At 43.5% G+C, this 11,353-nt stretch overlaps 1 non-coding gene across 1 annotated transcript; it reads left to right on the top strand.

Moving 5' to 3' along the window:
* Nucleotides 1-9,228: 9,228 nt before the first annotated feature.
* TRNAY-GUA (transfer RNA tyrosine (anticodon GUA)) lies at nucleotides 9,229-9,314 on the top strand. The gene is given in 2 exon segments: nucleotides 9,229-9,265; nucleotides 9,279-9,314. It is a non-coding gene; the product is annotated as a tRNA-Tyr (tRNA).
* The last annotated feature ends 2,039 nt before the right edge of the window (nucleotides 9,315-11,353 follow it).

Raw genomic sequence — 11,353 nt, 5'->3', positions numbered from 1 at the left:
GGATGCCATGGCACCCCTAACCAAATGTGCTCCGAAATGACTTCTACCTACGCCAGCTTGGCTCATGCACCACTTCACCCATCTTGCCAAGGTAGCTGTCCAAACTGCCATAAAGGGTTTCCTTATCACAATTGTGATTCCACTGTGGACCTGAACTGTGTTGAGTTACTTTCATACAGCTTCAAACCACTGACTGGACATAATTTGGGCCCTTCTGGAAATGCTGCATAATCGACTGTCCTGATCCCTGTGTTAGTTCTCTTTGTTATATGAAAGGGAACGCCTGTCGGCGAAAACAATTTCCAGTCCACTTCCTGAGCCCTGATGTCCGAGACCCTTTTGCACGATATTAAGCAGAGCAGGGTAGTCAGATTAGCCCACAGAGCCTTCCTGGACAGACCGCCATTATCCGGCCAGGACTCAAACAATCTCAACACCCCACTAACGTCCCAAAGACGGTGATATCTCAGAACCGGTGGTATCATACTTTTTATTCCTTTGAGTACTCTACACGCCAGTGGATGTTCGCCCAAGGGGTGACTTTCTACGTTTTCATGCCCTACCGAAATCGCTGAACGATATGTGTAAATAGTCCAGTATACTCTACCCTGAGCTGCCTGATTGACCAGGAATTTCACCACATCGACTACATCTGTTTGAACAGGATGTATTTCCCTCTCCATGCACCATTTACTCCACTTATCCCAAGCACCTCTGTAGGCCTTCTTGGTTTTGGGAGCCCAGGATTCTCTGATGAATTTCTAAGCCTCTCCCGAAAGTCCTGGTTTTGCCCAAGATCCCCCGAAATCGCCCACGCCACCAGGGTCGCCCCTTCCTTGTCCCAGTACTATCAAAGGTAAAATGTGGGCAAATGAGTGGAGAGGTTCTACAATAGACCATAAAGCCAGAGGAGGATTAGGTTGGTCGAAGACAAGGAGATCACGAGAAACAGCTCTTTGTTCAAACACCTGGTCGAGAGAGAGAGGACTGTGAATCACCTCTGCCGGAACTAGAACCAGATCTGCAGCACCGGGAGCCTCGGGACAACCTTTGGGTCCCGCCCAGTGGAGGTGCAGCTCGAGGTGGACTGTTGGGTAACCCGCTAGGAGGTAGTGGCACCAGTGAAATGGGCACCAGACCCCAACAAGTAACAAGGAAGCCGCTGGGTCGAAGAGTGCTGATTCAGAGTTTTGAACATTTGTCCAGGGGTGGTGTTACGATCCCCTGTGCTTTTAAGCCCAAGGCCCCCTGTTGGGGGCGTGTTAAGTGTGACATTGGGTTAGTGAGAGGAGGACTGGCGAAAGGAAGCCAGTTCAATGTTAGCAGTTAAAAAGATAGTTGTTGCAATCTCCTCTCCGACTGTGCGTCCTTTTTGTACTACGCAGGTACAATGGTTCAGAATATATTATGAACTCAAATTACGTAAGATTTACATTCAACATTGTATAGCTTTGCAGTGGGCATTTAGTGTTTCAGCAGCTTGCTGGCTGGCGAGTCTGTTAATCGGCGGCTATTAAGCCCCATCTGTATCAACTGTTACTTCATTATGCCATTTTAATAGAAACATAGGCAATACAAGAAATCCGAAGACAGCAGTATACAGCTATATTTGCAGGATGTATCTTAGTCACTTTCACTCTCAATTTTCTCTTAAAATGTTTCCCTTTTTCACTTACCAAATATAGAAAGGGCCAGGGATTTGTTTAGAGGTACATTTTACTGTATATTGCTTTGAGAAATAGATTTATAAAACAGAAGGAACAACATTCTGTGATGAGATACAAAAATATGCTATTCATAGCGTACAAAGCCAGGAGCCTTCGATAGCTCAGTTGGTAGAGGGAGGACTGTAGTGGAAATTCAGATATCCTTAGGTCGCTGGTTCAAATCCGGCTCGAAGGACATTTTTTTTTTTGGTAGCATTTTAAGAATTACCAAATTCTTATACCAACAGAACAGGGTGCTTTACGTGGAGGGAGGGGTGCTGGGGTAGTAGAAGTACCGAGAGAATCAGAAGAGACATGATGTGTTTCCTGTGGACGTGGCAGCCATTTTGTATTATGTGTAGGGAGGTCGCCAGTAACTCGTGCAGAAATACAGCTGGGCTCCTATTGATAAAAAAAACCCTGTTCTCTGGAAATGAAGTACCCCCTATAAATACAAACACGTTATTTTGTATGCTTATTTCATGAAAAACATCGCAGATTAAACAGAAAGAACACGTTCCCAGCGCAGGCAGGCTGCCTGGGGTTTCAAAGGATGAGGCTCGGTCCCGCGTAAAAGAGTTAGCATTCTGCATTTATGTACTGGGAAAAGAGCGACTGAGAAAGAACCAAGCAATCCCAATGTTTGTTGTATTGTAATACATACCTTACAAGCCACGATTCCAGTGTGGGTGAAATGAGCAAAAAAGGAATGGGTTAAACACAGAGAGCTACGTAGCCTGGTTCCACGGATCATGCATTAATCCTTTATTCAGGAAGGCACTATTGTGCTTCGCGGATGTTGCTCGGAGGTGGAGGGCATGACTTGTGGCAATGAGGTCGCGGGTTGAACCCCCCGCATTTCTAAGTGGCTTTTTTTTTTGTAATGTGAAAGTTTTCGTATTTAAAAAATCGCAGAAATACACAGCAGATCATCTATATATCCACCACAGCTTAATATCAAATATGTTATTGCAATTTTTATTAAATGTAGTCAGTGTTTGAAGGTGCATTGTTTTAAACACTTGATGTCAGAATAAGTATGCTTTTCTATCTTGTATTGTTTACAAATGTTAGACCGACAGGTGAATGTTTGGAGAGTAATGGGTGGATTGGGGGTTGCGGGGATAGAGTAATAGTGGAGTCATGGCAGGTAAGTGACAGGCTTGTAAACACTATGAAAACGCAGGACTGAAATACCACTATGTTTTTTGCGGGATGGCTTGAAATCTGCACAAATTACACAATAAATACAGATTTTCAATGCATTCGTAATAGAAAGACATGATTCTATTAAAGTCATGGAGGCGAAAGATTATGCTCAACTCTTTACTTCTCGAGCAGCAACAACTTTAAAAAACACAACCATAAAAAGAAACAGCTAAAACTACAAATCCCATGAATTTTAGCGATATATGAGTTTGTATTTAATTGGTTCTTCTTTTATGTGACTTCTTGTAACCAATCATACACTAAAGTCCAGTATAACATCGTCTGCCTTCCTTCGGCCTCTTTCTTTCGCTGATCCATAACTGCGTCCCAACCAGTTAACGCTGGAAACCTCCACCACGTCTCTTTTACTCCTCATGTACTTGACGTCTTGGGTTCTGTACCTGCCAATTCACAAACAGCACCAATGAAAAACTCCACTATAAACTGGGTGGGCAATCGCAAAAGAACATGTCAGAAATTAAATTCCAAACTTCCTTATAATCAGTAATTCCGATCACAGTCATTCCAGTCTATTTACGCAATTGATAGGGTGGGATAATCCTTTGCCTCAGTATCTTTAATAGAATCATGACTTTCTATTACAAATGTATTGAAAATCAGTATTCTATGTCAAGACGGGTAGGCTCGGATTATGCTTGTTCCAAGCTTACTCACTACCAACGTAGTCACCTGGCCGATTGGTCTAAAATAAAAGTTCTTAAAAGTCGACTTGTTGGACCAAACCCCTGCCTTCAAAATGTCCGCTAGGCATGCCTCCATTCTGAATGCTGTGGATGCCATGGCACCCCTAACCGAATGTGCTCCGAAATGACTTGTACCTACGCCAGCTTGGCTCATGCACCACTTCACCCATCTTGCCAAGGTAGCTGTCCAAACTGCCATAAAGGGTTTCCTTATCACAATTGTGATTCCACTGTGGACCTGAACTGTGTTGAGTTACTTTCATACAGCTTCAAACCACTGACTGGACATAATTCGGGCCCTTCTGGAAATGCTGCATAATCGACTGTCCTGATCCCTGTGTTAGTTCTCTTTGTTATATGAAAGGGAACGCCTGTCGGCGAAAACAATTTCCAGTCCACTTCCTGAGCCCTGATGTCCGAGACCCTTTTGCACGATATTAAGCAGAGCAGGGTAGTCAGATTAGCCCACAGAGCCTTCCTGGACAGACCGCCATTATCCGGCCAGGACTCAAACAATCTCAACACCCCACTAACGTCCCAAAGACGGTGATATCTCAGAGCCGGTGGTATCATAATTTTTTATTCCTTTGAGTACTCTACACGCCAGTGGATGTTCGCCCAAGGGGTGACTTTCTACGTTTTCATGCCCTACCGAAATCGCTGAACGATATGTGTAAATAGTCCAGTATACTCTACCCTGAGCTGCCTGATTGACCAGGAATTTCACCACATCGACTACATCTGTTTGAACAGGATGTATTTCCCTCTCCATGCACCATTTACTCCACTTATCCCAAGCACCTCTGTAGGCCTTCTTGGTTTTGGGAGCCCAGGATTCTCTGATGAATTTCTAAGCCTCTCCCGAAAGTCCTGGTTTTGCCCAAGATCCCCCGAAATCGCCCACGCCACCAGGGTCGCCCCTTCCTTGTCCCAGTACTATCAAAGGTAAAATGTGGGCAAATGAGTGGAGAGGTTCTACAATAGACCATAAAGCCAGAGGAGGATTAGGTTGGTCGAAGACAAGGAGATCACGAGAAACAGCTCTTTGTTCAAACACCTGGTCGAGAGAGAGGACTGTGAATCACCTCCGCCGGAACTGGAACCAGATCTGCAGCACCGGGAGCCTCGGGACAACCTTTGGGTCCCGCCCAGTGGAGGTGCAGCTCGAGGTGGACTGTTGGGTAACCCGCTAGGAGGTAGTGGCACCAGTGAAATGGGCACCAGACCCCAACAAGTAACAAGGAAGCCGCTGGGTCGAAGAGTGCTGATTCAGAGTTTTGAACATTTGTCCAGGGGTGGTGTTACGATCCCCTGTGCTTTTAAGCCCAAGGCCCCCTGTTGGGGGCGTGTTAAGTGTGACATTGGGTTAGTGAGAGGAGGACTGGCGAAAGGAAGCCAGTTCAATGTTAGCAGTTAAAAAGATAGTTGTTGCAATCTCCTCTCCGACTGTGCGACCTTTTTGTACTACGCAGGTACAATGGTTCAGAATATATTATGAACTCAAATTACGTAAGATTTACATTCAACATTGTATAGCTTTGCAGTGGGCATTTAGTGTTTCAGCAGCTTGCTGGCTGGCGAGTCTGTTAATCGGCGGCTATTAAGCCCCATCTGTATCAACTGTTACTTCATTATGCCATTTTAATAGAAACATAGGCAATACAAGAAATCCGAAGACAGCAGTATACAGCTATATTTGCAGGATGTATCTTAGTCACTTTCACTCTCAATTTTCTCTTAAAATGTTTCCCTTTTTCACTTACCAAATATAGAAAGGGCCAGGGATTTGTTTAGAGGTACATTTTACTGTATATTGCTTTGAGAAATAGATTTATAAAACAGAAGGAACAACATTCTGTGATGAGATACAAAAATATGCTATTCATAGCGTACAAAGCCAGGAGCCTTCGATAGCTCAGTTGGTAGAGGGAGGACTGTAGTGGAAATTCAGATATCCTTAGGTCGCTGGTTCAAATCCGGCTCGAAGGACATTTTTTTTTTTGGTAGCATTTTAAGAATTACCAAATTCTTATACCAACAGAACAGGGTGCTTTACGTGGAGGGAGGGGTGCTGGGGTAGTAGAAGTACCGAGAGAATCAGAAGAGACATGATGTGTTTCCTGTGGACGTGGCAGCCATTTTGTATTATGTGTAGGGAGGTCGCCAGTAACTCGTGCAGAAATACAGCTGGGCTCCTATTGATAAAAAAAACCCTGTTCTCTGGAAATGAAGTACCCCCTATAAATACAAACACGTTATTTTGTATGCTTATTTCATGAAAAACATCGCAGATTAAACAGAAAGAACACGTTCCCAGCGCAGGCAGGCTGCCTGGGGTTTCAAAGGATGAGGCTCGGTCCCGCGTAAAAGAGTTAGCATTCTGCATTTATGTACTGGGAAAAGAGCGACTGAGAAAGAACCAAGCAATCCCAATGTTTGTTGTATTGTAATACATACCTTACAAGCCACGATTCCAGTGTGGGTGAAATGAGCAAAAAAGGAATGGGTTAAACACAGAGAGCTACGTAGCCTGGTTCCACGGATCATGCATTAATCCTTTATTCAGGAAGGCACTATTGTGCTTCGCGGATGTTGCTCGGAGGTGGAGGGCATGACTTGTGGCAATGAGGTCGCGGGTTGAACCCCCCGCATTTCTAAGTGGCTTTTTTTTTTGTAATGTGAAAGTTTTCGTATTTAAAAAATCGCAGAAATACACAGCAGATCATCTATATATCCACCACAGCTTAATATCAAATATGTTATTGCAATTTTTATTAAATGTAGTCAGTGTTTGAAGGTGCATTGTTTTAAACACTTGATGTCAGAATAAGTATGCTTTTCTATCTTGTATTGTTTACAAATGTTAGACCGACAGGTGAATGTTTGGAGAGTAATGGGTGGATTGGGGGTTGGGGGGATAGAGTAATAGTGGAGTCATGGCAGGTAAGTGACAGGCTTGTAAACACTATGAAAACGCAGGACTGAAATACCACTATGTTTTTTGCGGGATGGCTTGAAATCTGCACAAATTACACAATAAATACAGATTTTCAATGCATTCATAATAGAAAGACATGATTCTATTAAAGTCATGGAGGCGAAAGATTATGCTCAACTCTTTACTTCTCGAGCAGCAACAACTTTAAAAAACACAACCATAAAAAGAAACAGCTAAAACTACAAATCCCATGAATTTTAGCGATATATGAGTTTGTATTTAATTGGTTCTTCTTTTATGTGACTTCTTGTAACCAATCATACACTAAAGTCCAGTATAACATCGTCTGCCTTCCTTCGGCCTCTTTCTTTCGCTGATCCATAACTGCGTCCCAACCAGTTAACGCTGGAAACCTCCACCACGTCTCTTTTACTCCTCATGTACTTGACGTCTTGGGTTCTGTACCTGCCAATTCACAAACAGCACCGATGAAAAACTCCACTATAAACTGGGTGGGCAATCGCAAAAGAACATGTCAGAAATTAAATTCCAAACTTCCTTATAATCAGTAATTCCGATCACAGTCATTCCAGTCTATTTACGCAATTGATAGGGTGGGATAATCCTTTGTCTCAGTATCTTTAATAGAATCATGACTTTCTATTACAAATGTATTGAAAATCAGTATTCTATGTCAAGACGGGTAGGCTCGGATTATGCTTGTTCCAAGCTTACTCACTACCAACGTAGTCACCTGGCCGATTGGTCTAAAATAAAAGTTCTTAAAAGTCGACTTGTTGGACCAAACCCCTGCCTTCAAAATGTCCGCTAGGCATGCCCCCATTCTGAATGCTGTGGATGCCATGGCACCCCTAACCGAATGTGCTCCGAAATGACTTGTACCTACGCCAGCTTGGCTCATGCACCACTTCACCCATCTTGCCAAGGTAGCTGTCCAAACTGCCATAAAGGGTTTCCTTATCACAATTGTGATTCCACTGTGGACCTGAACTGTGTTGAGTTACTTTCATACATCTTCAAACCACTGACTGGACATAATTTGGGCCCTTCTGGAAATGCTGCATAATAGACTGTCCTGATCCCTGTGTTAGTTCTCTTTGTTATATGAAAGGGAACGCCTGTCGGCGAAAACAATTTCCAGTCCACTTCCTGAGCCCTGATGTCCGAGACCCTTTTGCACGATATTAAGCAGAGCAGGGTAGTCAGATTAGCCCACAGAGCCTTCCTGGACAGACCGCCATTATCCGGCCAGGACTCAAACAATCTCAACACCCCACTAACGTCCCAAAGACGGTGATATCTCAGAGCCGGTGGTATCATACTTTTTATTCCTTTGAGTACTCTACACGCCAGTGGATGTTCGCCCAAGGGGTGACTTTCTACGTTTTCATGCCCTACCGAAATCGCTGAACGATATGTGTAAATAGTCCAGTATACTCTACCCTGAGCTGCCTGATTGACCAGGAATTTCACCACATCGACTACATCTGTTTGAACAGGATGTATTTCCCTCTCCATGCACCATTTACTCCACTTATCCCAAGCACCTCTGTAGGCCTTCTTGGTTTTGGGAGCCCAGGATTCTCTGATGAATTTCTAAGCCTCTCCCGAAAGTCCTGGTTTTGCCCAAGATCCCCCGAAATCGCCCACGCCACCAGGGTCGCCCCTTCCTTGTCCCAGTACTATCAAAGGTAAAATGTGGGCAAATGAGTGGAGAGGTTCTACAATAGACCATAAAGCCAGAGGAGGATTAGGTTGGTCGAAGACAAGGAGATCACGAGAAACAGCTCTTTGTTCAAACACCTGGTCGAGAGAGAGGACTGTGAATCACCTCCGCCGGAACTAGAACCAGATCTGCAGCACCGGGAGCCTCGGGACAACCTTTGGGTCCCGCCCAGTGGAGGTGCAGCTCGAGGTGGACTGTTGGGTAACCCGCTAGGAGGTAGTGGCACCAGTGAAATGGGCACCAGACCCCAACAAGTAACAAGGAAGCCGCTGGGTCGAAGAATGCTGATTCAGAGTTTTGAACATTTGTCCAGGGGTGGTGTTACGATCCCCTGTGCTTTTAAGCCCAAGGCCCCCTGTTGGGGGCGTGTTAAGTGTGACATTGGGTTAGTGAGAGGAGGACTGGCGAAAGGAAGCCAGTTCAATGTTAGCAGTTAAAAAGATAGTTGTTGCAATCTCCTCTCCGACTGTGCGTCCTTTTTGTACTACGCAGGTACAATGGTTCAGAATATATTATGAACTCAAATTACGTAAGATTTACATTCAACATTGTATAGCTTTGCAGTGGGCCTTTAGTGTTTCAGCAGCTTGCTGGCTGGCGAGTCTGTTAATCGGCGGCTATTAAGCCCCATCTGTATCAACTGTTACTTCATTATGCCAATTTAATAGAAACATAGGCAATACAAGAAATCTGAAGACAGCAGTATACAGCTATATTTGCAGGATGTATCTTAGTCACTTTCACTCTCAATTTTCTCTTAAAATGTTTCCCTTTTTCACTTACCAAATATAGAAAGGGCCAGTGATTTGTTTAGAGGTACATTTTACTGTATATTGCTTTGAGAAATAGATTTATAAAACAGAAGAAACAACATTCTGTGATGAGATACAAAAATATGCTATTGATAGCATACAAAGCCAGGAGCCTTCGATAGCTCAGTTGGTAGAGCGGAGGACTGTAGTGGAAATTCAGATATCCTTAGGTCGCTGGTTCAAATCCGGCTCGAAGGACATTTTTTTTTTTGGTAGCATTTTAAGAATTACCAAATTCTTATACCAACAGAACAGGGTGCTTTACGTGGAGGGAGGGGTGCTGGGGTAGTAGAAGTACCGAGAGAATCAGAAGAGACATGATGTGTTTCCTGTGGACGTGGCAGCCATTTTGTATTATGTGTAGGGAGGTCGCCAGTAACTCGTGCAGAAATACAGCTGGGCTCCTATTGATAAAAAAAACCCTGTTCTCTGGAAATGAAGTACCCCCTATAAATACGAACACGTTATTTTGTATGCTTATTTCATGAAAAACATCGCAGATTAAACAGAAAAAACACGTTCCCAGCGCAGGCAAGCTGCCTGCGGTCTCAATGGATGAGGCTCGGTCCCGCGTAAAAGAGTTAGCATTCTGCATTTATGTACTGGGAAAAGAGCAACTGAGAAAGAACCAAGCAATCCCAATGTTTGTTGTATTGTAATACATACCTTACAAGCCACGATTCCAGTGTGGGTGAAATGAGCAAAAAAGGAATGGGTTAAACACAGAGAGCTACGTAGCCTGGTTCCACGGATCATGCATTAATCCTTTATTCAGGAAGGCACTATTGTGCTTCGCGGATGTTGCTCGGAGGTGGAGGGCATGACTTGTGGCAATGAGGTCGCGGGTTGAACCCCCCGCATTTCTAAGTGGCTTTTTTTTTTTGTAATGTGAAAGTTTTCGTATTTAAAAAATCGCAGAAATACACAGCAGATCATCTATATATCCACCACAGCTTAATATCAAATATGTTATTGCAATTTTTATTAAATGTAGTCAGTGTTTGAAGGTGCATTGTTTTAAACACTTGATGTCAGAATAAGTATGCTTTTCTATCTTGTATTGTTTACAAATGTTAGACCGAGAGGTGAATGTTTGGAGAGTAATGGGTGGATTGGGGGTTGGGGGGATAGAGTAATAGTGGAGTCATGGCAGGTAAGTGACAGGCTTGTAAACACTATGAAAACGCAGGACTGAAATACCACTATGTTTTTTGCGGGATGGCTTGAAATCTGCACGAATTACACAATAAATACAGATTTTCAATGCATTCGTAATAGAAAGACATGATTCTATTAAAGTCATGGAGGCGAAAGATTATGCTCAACTCTTTACTTCTCGAGCAGCCAACAACTTTAAAAAACACAACCATAAAAAGAAACAGCTAAAACTACAAATCCCATGAATTTTAGCGATATATGAGTTTGTATTTAATTGGTTCTTCTTTTATGTGACTTCTTGTAACCAATCATACACTAAAGTCCAGTATAACATCGTCTGCCTTCCTTCGGCCTCTTTCTTTCGCTGATCCATAACTGCGTCCCAACCAGTTAACGCTGGAAACCTCCACCACGTCTCTTTTACTCCTCATGTACTTGACGTCTTGGGTTCTGTACCTGCCAATTCACAAACAGCACCAATGAAAAACTCCACTATAAACTGGGTGGGCAATCGCAAAAGAACATGTCAGAAATTAAATTCCAAACTTCCTTATAATCAGTAATTCCGATCACAGTCATTCCAGTCTATTTACGCAATTGATAGGGTGGGATAATCCTTTGCCTCAGTATCTTTAATAGAATCATGACTTTCTATTACAAATGTATTGAAAATCAGTATTCTATGTCAAGACGGGTAGGCTCGGATTATGCTTGTTCCAAGCTTACTCACTACCAACGTAGTCACCTGGCCGATTGGTCTAAAATAAAAGTTCTTAAAAGTCGACTTGTTGGACCAAACCCCTGCCTTCAAAATGTCCGCTAGGCATGCCCCCATTCTGAATGCTGTGGATGCCATGGCACCCCTAACCGAATGTGCTCCGAAATGACTTGTACCTACGCCAGCTTGGCTCATGCACCACTTCACCCATCTTGCCAAGGTAGCTGTCCAAACTGCCATAAAGGGTTTCCTTATCACAATTGTGATTCCACTGTGGACCTGAACTGTGTTGAGTTACTTTCATACAGCTTCAAACCACTGACTGGACATAATTTGGGCCCTTCTGGAAATGCTGCATAAT

The sequence above is a fragment of the Ambystoma mexicanum genome (genome assembly GCF_040938575.1).
Source record: "Ambystoma mexicanum isolate Mex_15411 chromosome 12 unlocalized genomic scaffold, UKY_AmexF1_1 Mex_chr12_unloc.2, whole genome shotgun sequence".
Classification (NCBI taxonomy): domain Eukaryota; kingdom Metazoa; phylum Chordata; class Amphibia; order Caudata; family Ambystomatidae; genus Ambystoma; species Ambystoma mexicanum.
Note: the sequence above shows the minus strand (reverse complement) of the source record. Positions and strands in the feature narration are given on the sequence as shown.